The sequence below is a fragment of the Capricornis sumatraensis genome, chromosome 18 (genome assembly GCF_032405125.1).
Source record: "Capricornis sumatraensis isolate serow.1 chromosome 18, serow.2, whole genome shotgun sequence".
Taxonomy (NCBI): domain Eukaryota; kingdom Metazoa; phylum Chordata; class Mammalia; order Artiodactyla; family Bovidae; genus Capricornis; species Capricornis sumatraensis.
The window spans coordinates 61,428,474-61,442,310 of record NC_091086.1 but is presented as its reverse complement, the minus strand read 5'-3'; positions in this window follow the sequence as shown (position 1 = coordinate 61,442,310).

The window sequence follows — 13,837 nt, the reverse complement described above, 5'->3', positions numbered from 1 at the left end:
GTCCATATCCTTGAAGTATAAGTGTGTTTGTTCATTCTAAATGAGTCAGAAGGATAAAGGGCTAGTTTATGGAACATTTTCTTGCTTCTTATTCCCATGGAATATGAGTTTATCTGTCATATATTTATTATTTTGTCCAGATAAATTGCGGCTCTAAGAAATTTATCATGGTAATAGTTTTTAAAACATATAGGGTTAAGTTATGTGATTTTGGAATATATCTCTAGAAATGCATTCAGGCCACCACATGTGTCAGAAATCTAGAGAGTCACTAGAGATTGGAGCCATATACCATTTTACAGCGTGAAAGAAATTTCTGCAGAGAAGCAGAGGCTTGAGCAAAAGAAATTCTTCTGCCAACAGAGGCAATTTGGCAAAGTGATTCACTTGTCTCCAGGTATATTCAAATGAACTAAAGCCCCATAAAAGAGTGTATCATTCTTTATTTCTATTTTCAGAGTGTTCAAATCTATGAACTGCTGAAGTAGTATCCTGGCTCTATTATGTGTGCATGCTAAGTCGTTTCCATTATGTCTGACTCTGTGACTCTGGACTGTAGCCTACCAGGCTTCTCTATCTGTGGGATTCTGCACGCAAAAATACTGGAGTGGATTGGCATTCCTTTCTCCAGGGAATCTTCCCGACCCAGGGATGGAATCCACATCCCTTATGTCTCCTTCATTGGCATGTAGGTTCTTTACTACTAACTCCACCTGGAAAGCCCTGGCTTTATTACAAATTATTACAAAACATATGTACTCTTTATATATTAGAATTTACATCATTAGTGTCCTCTTCCAAGTAGAGTCTATAAATCTGACCTACAATGCCTATTTAAAATATTTTTAAATTTTTTATATAGTTCATTTTAACAAAACATGAAAAGAATAACTATGTGTTTGGATATTATAGTTAGATATATTTGGATATAATATAAATTAAGCAACTATACTATAGTTGCTTAAGGGCTTTTTGAGCAGAAATATTTAGGTTTTACTTATTAGATGAATCTTGTTTGAGGACTGTGAAATCAGAATAAGAACATCTATACAGTAGATTCTTAAAGTGATGTTAATTTAATTCATTCATGAAAAATACACGGACTAGTTGTCAAAATGCAGATCCCTAGGCTCTGAGTCAGTCCTACTAAATCTAACGCTCTGTGAATGTAGATTTGAAAATTTAATTTAAAAGAACATTTCCTTTTTTTAAAATTTATTTTACTTTAAGAACATGTCCTATGTAATTCTCATTAAAACACTGAAGTTTGATAATAATTGATATTTTTTCCTTTTTCCTACTTGATGAAGCCTAGTGTAGCATTTTTTTTTTTTTTTTTTGCACTGGAGGGTAAATTAACCACAAAAAAACCCACCACACACTCAAAAAAAAAAAAAAACACAAAAAACAAAAACTGAATTTTAAGAGCCTCTAGCTTATCCTATCTAGTAAGGTTGTAAAATATTTCATGTAACATTGGGAAAATGTTTCATGTATAAATATATATATATATAGCATATCTGTGGTACAGATATCACACTTTATGAGATGTACATTTATAAGTAGTTTTTAAAATCAATGATCAGGTTATATATCACTTGAATTGACATACCATAAAATATCATCATCATTTTAGGTCCATACATAACAATCAAAGAAATAATTATGCTTTCTATAAATTTAACTCAATGTAAAGCTAATTTAAAACTTCAGAGATAGTTATTTCAAGTTTGAATTCTTTGTAAAATTACCTTAATGTCTATTTCAAGGACTGATTTAATCCTTATGCCATGAATTTCAATGAATATTTATTGAATAGATGAATAGGACAGAATTGGACATTATATTTTGCGTTTTAAAATGTTAAGCCAAAATATTTCCAGTGTTTCTATTGAAAGTTAATTGTAAGTACTTCATTCTATTCCATAGTAAATTTATTTGTTGTTCATTGAACTGTTTGAATGTCTGCCATTGGAGTTTTTACTAGGAGGACTATTGTTTAACATTTCATACTGAATTAGCATGTCTCTGATAAAGAATATTAAATTTCCTCTCTTTATTCAATTTTTGGATTTTAAAAGGCTTAATGTTTACTTAGGAAAGTATCTCTCAACTTCCAGATGAAGTGTTTCTGCCTAGACCACTAGGATTTGCCACAAGGATGAGAGATTCATGGTTGCGGGTAAAAACTTTTTATGACTGAAGTGGTGCTTGCAAACCTCAAAAACAAGAGTCCATTTATGAATGTGGAATTGGATCCAGTTATCCAATGTGAATTGGATCCATATGCCTGCCAACTGAGGAAAATATAGAAAATGCAATCAGATTGGAAAGATTGCATTTGATTGTGGCAGCAGGAACAAACTCTTTGCAGCTTTCCCAAAGGCAAATGAGCTGCACTTGAGGACAATTGCTTTATGCACTAGGATTCTTATCTGTGGTGCTATTTAAATAAGAGTGGGCATGGTTATCTGCAGAGTTCCTCTGAAAAAATTTCAGTTAGTTACTTGTGGCTCAAAGAGCTAACTTTGAAAGACAACGTGCTTAAGAAATTATGTCTCAATGTTGAATTCAACGAGAAAAAATATTTTGACTTCTCTGTGTCCTTGCACCATTATTTTCAAACTATTTTCCAGACTTAGCCATTTATCTACCTGAGCAGCAGATTGCTCAAATAATTATCATTCATAATGTGGCCGCAGGGTCTTTTAATCTTTTAATTGACTACTCTAGGAATTGTACATACATCAAAGGGTAACATTACAGGGAATAAAAATGCCTCTTAACATAGAGATTGCATTTAAAAGATTGTTTTTCTTTTTCTTCTTCCAGTACTTTCTCATTCTGACATCTAAAATTGCTTTTCCCCAACCTGTCAACAGGTTCACGTACAACATAGCTAAATGACTTTCCTGGCATTTGAGGAACTGATGAAGTTCAGTTTGCAATGAATTATAACATTAAAGAAAAAATAAGTACAGCTAAGATCCCCATATTCCACGGTTTTGCTGGATTTTTTTTTCCAAAATAAAGATGAGCCTCTAAATGTCCCAATTAAAATGGAAATAGAGGGAAAAAGATTTTTCTCTTTGCTTTTATTCTGTGAACCTGTGAAATCATAAATGAAGTTTACAGAATTATTACATGGTTACAGTGCTTCACACTGCCTTCTTTATTCCCTCCGCCCCTACCCCCCCACCCCCACCCCCACCCCCACCCCCACCCCCACCCCGCTAGGAGAAGCCTTGGCACAGCTGAATAATCAAGCTGTTTCTGCTTTTCATGAACTTTCTGAGGAGTGAAAAATGGTACTCTTCTACAAATGTAAGTTTTCTAAAAAAAGTTAATTCTGAAATTAATTTTGGTATCTGAATGAATGAACAAGTGAATCACAAGATTTTAAATCTTCAGTTCAGTTCAGTTCAGTTGCTCAGTCGTGTCTGTCTCTTTGTTACCCCATGGACTGCAGCACACCAGGCTTCCCTGTCCATCACCAACTCCCACAGCCTACTCAAATTCATGTCCATAGAGTCAGTGATGCCATCCAACCATCTCATCCTCTGTCTTCCCCTTCTCCTCCTGCCTTCACTCTTTCCCAGCTTCAGGGTCTTTTCCAATGAGTCAGTTCTTCACATCAGGTGGCCAAAATTTTGGAGTTTAACTTTAGCATCAGTCCTTCCAATGAATATTCAGAACTGATTTCCTTTAGGATGGACTGGTTGGGCTTCCTTGCAGTCCAAAGGACTCTCTAGAGTCTTCTCCAACACCACAGTTCAAAAGCATCAATTCTTTGGCGCTCAGCTTCCTTTGTAGTCCAACTTTCACATCCATACAGGACTACTGGAAAGGCCATAGCTTTGACTAGACCGACCTTTGTTGGCAAAATAATGTCTCTGCTTTTTAAATATGCTGTCTACGTTGGTCATAGCTTTTCTTCCAAGGAGCAAGCATGTTTTAATTTCATGGCTGCAGTCACCATCTGCAGTGATTTTGGAGCCCCCTCAAAAATAGTCTGTCACTGTTTCCATTGTTTCCCCATCTATTTGCCATGAAATGTTGGGACCAGATGAATGATCTTAGTTTTCTGAATGTTGAGTTTTAAGCCAACTTTTTCACTCTCCTCTTCTCCTTTCTCCAAAAGCTTTTTAGTTCTTCTTCACTTTCTGCCATAAAGGTGATGTCACCTGCATATCTGAGGTTATTGATATTTCTCCTGGCAATCTTGTGCTTCAACTTGTGCTTCAACTTCAATTCCAACTTGTGCTTCATCCAGTCCAGCATTTCTCATGATGTACTCTGCATGAAAGTTAGATAAGCAGGGTGACAGTATACAGCTTGGATGTACTCCTCTCCCGATTTGGAACCAGTCTGTTGTTCCATGCCTTGTTCTAACTGTTGCTTCTTGACCTGCATACAGATTTCTCAGGAGGCATGTCAGGTGGCCTGATATTCCCATCTCTTGAAGAATTTTCCACAATTTAAATCTTAACCTATGGGAAACAATGTTCATAGAATTGTTTGAAAAAGTCCAAATGTCCACTTTATGTTCAATAACCACAAGTATGATGGTCATGCTACATTTTACTTTATTTTTTTATTATATTATATTATATTTTATTTATTTATTTTTTACTTTACAATACTGTATTGGTTTTGCCATACATTGACATGAATCCACCACGGGTGTACATGCGTTCCCAAACATGAACCCCCCCTCCCACCTCCCTCCCCACAACATCCCTCTGGGTCATCCCCGTGCACCAGCCCCAAGCATGCTGTAAAATTTGTTACACAACAGGACAGAAATAAATTGAATTCCAGGTAGTGGCTAGTTTATTTCCATTTGGTAATGACAATTCTTTGACAGTAACAGTTAGATTTCACCTATTATTCTTGATCCATTATCATCATATAACATTCAATAGAAAAATTAATTTCTCCCTCTAATCTTATAAAATTTACAGTTATAGATATAACATATTTATGTAACTGATAGAAAATATCTTGATGAGGACAGACTTTTTTAGAGACTGAAATTCAAGATTTATATGACAGAAAGTTTTTCACCAAATATTTTGTTGTTGTGTGGTAGTCATTCAGCCATGTCTGACTCTTTGTGACCCCATGGACTGTAGCCTTCCAGGCTTCTCTGTCTATGGGATTCTACAGGCAAGAATAAAGGAGTGTTTAGCTTTACCCTTCTCCAGGGATCTTCCTGACCCAGGGATGTAACCCAGGTCTCCCACATTGGAGGCAGATTCTTTGCTGTCTAATTATAACTCCATAAAATTCTGCTTTCTTCTAGTCTATGGCCACTCATTTTATTTGCTTTTATGTCATGATTTTGGTTGGAATTTAAAAATCAAAATAGCAATACCAGAAACAGGCATCAATAGTTTGGTTTGGGACTAGCGTGAAGAATAACATTTGTTTATTTATTTTTCCCCCTGGAATATTGTTACATAAAATTTCAAAAATAACCTTTATAAAAAGAAGTTACAAGATTAAAAAAAATATATATATATATAATTTTATTTTCAAGTCACTGACTCTCCAGTTCAAAGCATCAGCTTTGAGGTTTAATCAAAGGAGTGTAGCCTCTGACTTATCTTTGAAGAAACTATAGTGAAGTACACTATAAAAACACTTCCTCAGTGTCAACAGTGAAACTTTAAAGGTGAGAAGTTCGAGTGGAAATACTCAGTAGCCTAAAATAAAACTAACTCATAGTTTTAACTACTGACTATAGGCTAGTGAGAGAATATTCTTTCTTACTCTTCTTTCACATAAACATATCTTCATCTTCGCATTTAGCAAACATGTAATCAAGTGTTTGTTGAATGAATTTTGAATACAACAGATCAAGTATTCATTAAAAAGTCATCACCAAGTGACGCTTTACATGGTACATTATAGAATACAGAATCAGGCCGATTTGCATACAGAATCAGGCTGATTTGCCTCCAAACAGGATGACATTCTCAGCATGATAGTAGGCAAAACCATTGGCATCATTTTCTAGCAAACATTCATAACAAGAGCGTTATTTTAAATCAGGGACATGTTGTGAATGATCACAGTCCAACAGATAAAATCATATTTAGAATATTGAAGTTTATTGTCTATTATGCCACAGAGAAATCAAAGAGAAGTTTATTTTCATAAGAAAAATGTCACACATTTATTTTTACAACATTTTAAAGAATCTCATTCCAGAAAGGATTTGAGATGAAAAATCTCTATGAATAAGGGTACAAAGACAGTGATGCTGGGAAAGATTGAGGGCAGGAAGAGAAGGGGGCAACAGAGGATGAGATGATTGGATGGCATCACTGACTCAATGAACATGAGTTTGAGCAAACTCCAGGAGATGGTGAAGGAGAGGGAAGCCTGGTGTGCTGTAATCCATGAGGTCACAGAGAGTCAGACATGACTTAATGACTGAACAACAAGGGTACAGTTTGAACATGTACAGTGAAAAATGAATACTCATTTAACCAACACCACAAGAAAAAAATAGACTATTTCCATTAGCCAAGAAAGTTTGTTCATGTTGCTTTCTAGAAAGCCCTCCAATCCAAGCAAACATGGCCCTAATTTTGTTCATAGATTAATCAGGTTGGCACTAGGCTCATGTCTACAGCTTTGTTTCTTGTTTTTTTCATTCAGTGTATTTTTGAAAATTTTTTCCTTTGGTACTATAGGTGCATAACAAATTGTCCCAATATAAACTGCATTAAATGAGTACAATCTTTATTGCACTCATGAATTCTGTATATGAATCAAAAAGGCCAGTGAAAGTGTTTTAACTCTATTTTGTGATTTCCATAGCCTCAGATGGAAGTTTTGAATGTAGGGATCTCAAATCATTTGAAATCACTCAGAGGTCTTGTGGTTGAAGTTAACTGTTAGCTAGGATCCTCAGTTTCTCTCCTTGCAGTTTTCGGTATGTTGTCTCTTTCTGTGTGCTGGTATAGATTTTCTTATATCACCTGAGTTCCCAAGATGATTTTCTCATGCTTAGACTGCATGGGTTCTTGGGAAGAAGACCACAGAGATTAAGTGCCATTCTTACCACATTATATCAGTGGTACACATTCTCAACATGACTTACCAGTGATGATGCTAAATTTTGGCCAGCTGCCTGAATTAATGTCTACTAGATTTTTCCATTGAAAAATTTATTGTCTTCCTTTCCTATATTATACCTTGTGAAAATAAAAGTCATTCAGTCTTGTCCAACTCTTTGTGATCCCATGGAATTCTCCAGGCCAGAATACTGGAGTCAGTAGCCTTTCCCTTCTTCAAGTTATCTTCCCAACCCAGGGATCAAACCCAAGTCTCCTGCATTGTGGGTGGACTCTTTACCAGCTGAGTCACAAGGGAAGCCTAAGAATACTGAAGTGGGAAGCCCATCCCTTCTCCAGCGGATCTTCTCGACCCAGAAATTGAATGGGGAACTCCTACTATTTGATGCAAGACACTAAACTTATCCCACAATCTAGGGAGTGGGAATTAAGCTTTATCTTTGAGGAGGAAGCATTTTCACAATTAATTTGGAATTCTTCAGGAGATTTCCCTCTTCTACATTTATTCAGTCTTTTATTGATATAAGTAGATACCCATGAATTTCATTTCATACTGTGCTAATGATTCTGTTGCTCAGAATTCTTAGCCATTGAAAGCTCTTTCAAGTTGACTACTCCTGTGTCCCTTTGACATATCCACACCCTTTTGTTTTTTAACTACTTTCTTATTACTGTCATTACAAGATACTCCATTCGCAGCTGGTATATCCCCTAGAACCAGCCACCTTTCTAAGGAGCCCTGATTTCTTTCATTGGAGAATAGTGTTAGAATCCAATAGCCTGGCTGAGTTTGCTTATTGCTACTGGGGTGTCATTATTTCTGGACTCTCTAAGCAGTCAAAGTTAAGAAATATATGTGTTTATATTGACATATATATATATATATCATTTATATACATATAAATATATGTGCTTATATTGACATATATATATATATATATATATCATATATATATACATATATATCAGTTCAGTTCAGTTCAGTCGCTCAGTCATGTCAAACTCTTTGTGACCCCATGAGTTGCAGCACGCCAGGCCTCCCTGTCCATCACCAACTCCCGAAGTTCACTCAAACTCATGTCCATCAAGTCGGTGATGCCATCCAGCCATCTCATCCTTTGTTGTCCCCTTCTCCTCCTGCCCCCAATCCCTCCCAGCATCAGAGTCTTCTCCAATGAGTCAACACTTTGCATGAGGTGGCCAAAGTACTGGAGTTTCAGCTTTAGCATCATTCCTTTCAAAGAACACCCAGGACCAATCTCCTTTAAAATGGACTGGTTGGATCTCCTTGCAGTCTAAGGGACTCTCAAGAGTCTTCTCCAACACCACAGTTCAAAAGCATCAGTTCTTCAGTGCTCAGCTTTCTTCACAGTCCAACTTTCGCATCCCTACATGACCACTGGAAAAACCATTGCCTTCACTAGAAGGACCTTTGTTGGCAAAGTAATATATATATACTAGGTTGGTCATAACTTTCCTTCCAAAGAGTAAGTGTTTTTTGATTTCATGTCTGTAATCACCATCTGCAGTGATTTTGGAGCCCCTCCCCACAAATTATACACATTTATTTATTTATGTGTCCCTTGGACAGCAAGATGATCAAACCAGTCAATCCTAAAGGAAATCAATCCTGAATATTCATTGGAAGGACTGATGCTGAAGCTGAAGCTCCAATACTTTGGCCACCTGATGTGAAGAGCCAACTCATTGGAAAAGATCCTGATACTGGGAAAGACTGATGGCAGGAGGAGAAGGGGGTACCAGTGGATTAGATGTTTGGATAGTGTCACTGACTCAGTGGACATGTTTGAGCAAACTCCAGGAGATGGTGAAGGACAGGGAAACTGGCATGGTGCAGACTATGGGCTTGCAGAGTCAGACATGACTGAGCAACTGAACAGCAACAAAGCTATCTATCTGTATGTGTATTAAGGGGGGCATGAATTTATATTGATTTCTTCAGCTGTAATAAATTCCCATTTGGCTTATACTGTCTGTCCTCGCTTACTGATTTATAATCCAGGTGGTGCTAATGGTAAAGAATCTACCTGCCAATGCAGGAGATGTAGGAGACATGTTTGATACCTGGGTCAAGAAGATCCCCTGGAGGAGGAAATGGGACCCCACTCCAATGTTCTTGCCTGGAGAATCCCATGAACAGAAGAGCCTGGCAGCTACAGTCCATGGGGTCGTAAAGAGTTGGACATAACTGAGCGCAGCATAGCAGCACAGTCCAACAGTAAGAAAACTGGCTCTTACCATCTTTTTTACATTTACTTATAGGTTCAATCTCAATATCCATATACAGCAGTTTCATAATTTTTTTTTACCCACATACCTATAAGAAATGACTTTACCAACTAAATTGAGTATCACGTAACTATTTCCTTTTGGCCTAGATTTTTTAGCCAAAAGATAATTATCCAAAGTTATTTTAGGTAATACTACCCTCCCCATCTCCTTTCAGTAAGATTACATTGCACATTAAAAAAAATATATATTTATTTATTTTAATTGGAGGCTAATTACTTTACAATATTGTAGTGGTTTTTGCCATACATTGACATGAATCAGCCATGGGTGTACATGTGTTCCCCATCTTGAACCTCCCTCCCACCTCCCTCCCTATTCCATCCCTCAGGGTTGTCCCAGTGCACCATCCCTGAGCACCCTGTCCCATGCATCAAACCTAAACTGGCGATCTGTCTCACATATGATAATATATATTTTTCAATGCTATTCTCTCAAATCATCCCACTCTCTCCCTCTCCCACAGAGTCCAAAAGACTGTTCTATACATCTGCATCTCTTTTGCTGCCTCGCATATAGGGTCATCGTTATCATCTTTCTAAATTCCATATATATGCGTTAGTATACTGTATTGGTGTTTTTTTTTTTTTTTTTTCTGGCTTACTTCACTCTGTATAATAGGCTCCAGTTTCATCCACCTCATTAGAACTGATTCAAATGCATTCTTTTTAATGGCTGAGTAATATTCTGTTGTGCAAATGTACCACAGCTTTCTTGTCTATTCATCTGCTGATGGACATCTAGGTTGCTTCCATGTCCTGGCTATTATAAACAGTGCTGCAGTGAACACTGAGGTACACATGTCTCTTTCAATTCTGGTTTCCTTGGTATGTATGCCCAGCAGTGGAATTGCTGGGTTGTATGGCAGTTCTATTTCCAGGTTTTTTTAAGTTGCACATTTTTAATAGAGTAGAATATTTTTGGTTGCAGTTTGGATTTCATTCTGGAATTTCCTAGACCTCCTAATTATTATTACTTTTTAAATTTTTCATAGATTAAATGTCACCTTTTGTGTTGTGAAGTTCTATGAGTTTCAACAGAGACACTGCTACTACTGTATTATCCTGAATAGTCTCACCAATTGAAAAAACCTTCTGTGCCTCACTGGGTCATACAGCTCTTCCAAAACACCTCTGGTGACCACTGGTCTCTTTCCTGTTCCTTTAGTTAGTTCTGCCTTTTCTAGAAGGTATCGCAAATGAAACCATGGAGTATATAACTTTTTTGGGTCTGTATTTTTTCACTCAGAAAAATGTATTTAGGTCTCCTCAAATGGTTACATGAATTATAGCTTGTTCTTTTTTCATTGCTGATTAGTATTCCATTTAAAGTGTGTACCCCAATTTGTTTATCTGTTCACTAATTGGAGGCCATGTTGGTTGTTTTTAGGTTTTAGTGATTACGCATAAAGTTGCTTTGTGTGCCAGTTTTTGTGTGGATACAAAAGACAGTTGAACCTAAGAGTGAAACTTCTGGGTTGTGTGTTAATTCTGCATTTGATTCTGTAAGAAACCACCATAACTGTGGCCAAAAGACTGCCATAGTGCCTTGCAACCAGCCATGCATGCAACCTGTTGTTGCTCCATATTCTCATCAGTGTTTGGTATTTACAAATTTTGTTAGGTATGTAGTGTCTATTTCTGGTTTTAATATACATATTCCTAATGATATATTATGTTGTGAAAGCGAAAAGTGAAAGTTGCCCAGTTGCCTCTGACTCTTTGTGACCCCACGGACTGTGGCCTGCCAGGCTCGTCTGTCCGTGGAATTCTCCAGGCAAGAACAATAGCATGGGTTGCTGTTTCCTTTTCCAGGGGTGCTCCCCAACCGAGAGATTGAACCGGGGTCTCGTTCATTGCAGACAGATTCTTTACCAGCTGAGCTATGCTTTTTTCTCATCTGTGTATTTTCTTTGTTTAATAGTCTGTAAAGTTCTTTTGCATATTTAATACTTATTTTAATTTTTCTCTTACCTTATTGAATTTTAAGACATCTTTATATATTTTAGATAGGGGTCCTTCATCAGATATATATAATTTGTAATTATTTAGTTCCAGTCTGTCACTGGGCTTTTCATTCTCTTAATAGCATCTTTCAAGAGCAAAGTTTTATTAATATATACAATGAATTGCAATTTAACTTTTTTCCTTTTTTTAAAGTATAAATTTATTTATTTTAATTGGAGGTTAATTACTTTGTAATATTGTATCGGTTTTACCATACATCAACATGAATCTGCCACAGGTATACATGTGTTCCCCATCCTGAACCCCCCTTCCTCCTCCCTCCTTGTATCATCCCTCTGGGTCATCTCATTGTACCAGCCCCAAGCATCTAGTATCATGCATCGAACCTGGACTGGCGATTTATCTTTTTCTTCCCCCAATGGAGAATGCTTCTGGTGGTGTACTCATCATGAAACTCAAAATTACACAGATCTTCCTATACATTTTCTTCTAGAAATTTTACAGTTTTGCATTTTAATGTATTTATATTTTCCATCTTGAGTTAGTCTTGTGTAAGATGGGAGGTATGAGTTGAAATTCTTTTTAAAAAATGTATGATCTCCAACCACTCAGGTAGCTTTGTTAAGACTATTCTTTCCCCACTGAATTTCCATTCAGTTCAGTTCAGTTCATTTTAGTAGCTCAGTCGTGCCTGACTCCTTGTGACTGCATGAATCGCAGCACGCCAGGCCTCCCTGTCCATCACCAGCTCCCGGAGTTTACTCAAACTCATGTCCATCAAATCAGTGATGCCATCCAGCCATCTCATCCTCTGTTGTCCCCTTCTCCTCCTGCCCCCAATCCCTCCCAGCATCAGAGTCTTTTCCAATGAATCAACTCTTCGCATGAGGTGGCCAAAGTACTGGAGTTTCAGCTTTAGTATCAGTCCCTTCAATGAACACCCAGGACTGATCTCCTTTAAGATGGACTGGTTGGATCTCCTTGCAGTCCAAGGGACTCTCAAGAGTTTTCCCCAACACCACAGTTCAAAAGCATCAGTTCTTCAGTGCTCAGCTTTCTTCACAGTCCAACTCTCACATCCATACATGACCACTGGAAAAACCATAGCCTGGACTAGACAGACCTTTGTTGGCAAAGTAATGCCTCTTCTTAATTAAGACTCTCAAAACCCAGCTGACTACACTTGTGTCAGTGTATCTCTATACTCCCTATCATGTTCAGTTTGTCTGTGTGTTTACCCTTTTACTGATATTCTAGACTAACATAATTTTCTAGTAATACTTGAAATCACATAATGTCAGTTCTCCATTAAAAAATATTCCAGTATTTTACTGTCTTTGACTTTAAGTTTACTGATACCTATAAAATGATTGCTGCAAATGTATTGCTTTTATGTTGAATATACAGATACAACTATCTTTGTTAGCCTGGACAGAGGTTTATCATGAATTAGAAAATATTGAGTCTTTTCCATGAACTTGGATTACTTCTCCATTTATTGAAATTTGATTTGTTTCGTTTATCAGGCTTTGGTAATTTTCTGCAAATAAGGCATGCTCATATTTTGTTAAGCTTATATTAAGTTCTTCTCCTTTTTTTTTTGTTGAATTTATTTTTTGTCAAAAGATAAATGCTTTACAGAATTTTGTTGTTTTCTGTTAAACCTCAACATGAATCAGCCGTAGGTATATATAGATCCCTTTTGGTTCTTCTTCTTTTTGATGTGGCCCCAAAAGTGTTAGTCCCTAAATTGTGTCTGACTCTATGTGACCCCATTGAGTGTAGCTTGCCAGGCTCCGCTGTCCCTAGAATTCTCTAGGCAAGAATAATTGAGTAGGTTACCATTCTCTTCTCCTAGGGATCTTCCCAACCCAGGAGGATGGTACAATTGTTAAAATAGAAAAGTTAGCCTATGACACTTTGGGTGTCTGCCTGGGAATATCCACCTCTTGTTATTATTTAGAAAACTGAAAAATTTCATCATGAATGATGATCTCATCAACTTTCTAGACTGAATTTTACCTTATCCCCACAAAGACAAATGTTATGTTAAAGCTTATAACAACAACAACAACAACAGTAATAATGCAACACGGTGACACAAATACTTTGGAATAACTTTAAAATTTCAAGAGAGAGAGACAGAGAAATCCTGGTTATAAATATTGCTGAGAAACCAAAGTCAATTAGTGAGGAGAGAAATATCGGTGGCGAGTTGCCAAAAGCATAAATCTGTAAAGTGAGAAAAATTTCTAAGAGTAATTAGAAAATAAATTTCCATGTAAACCAAGTACTCAAATTTTGGAAAGAAGAGTCTGATTTATTTTCCCTGAGGGAAATGGCTTTTCATTTGTATTCAGTACTGTAAATATATAAAATATTGTGTACAGATGACTTGCTCTCCGGATGAGGGTGTTCACATTTCCTCATTGTCTTTCTGAGTAGGAGAAATACACCCTCCTTGGGCAGAAA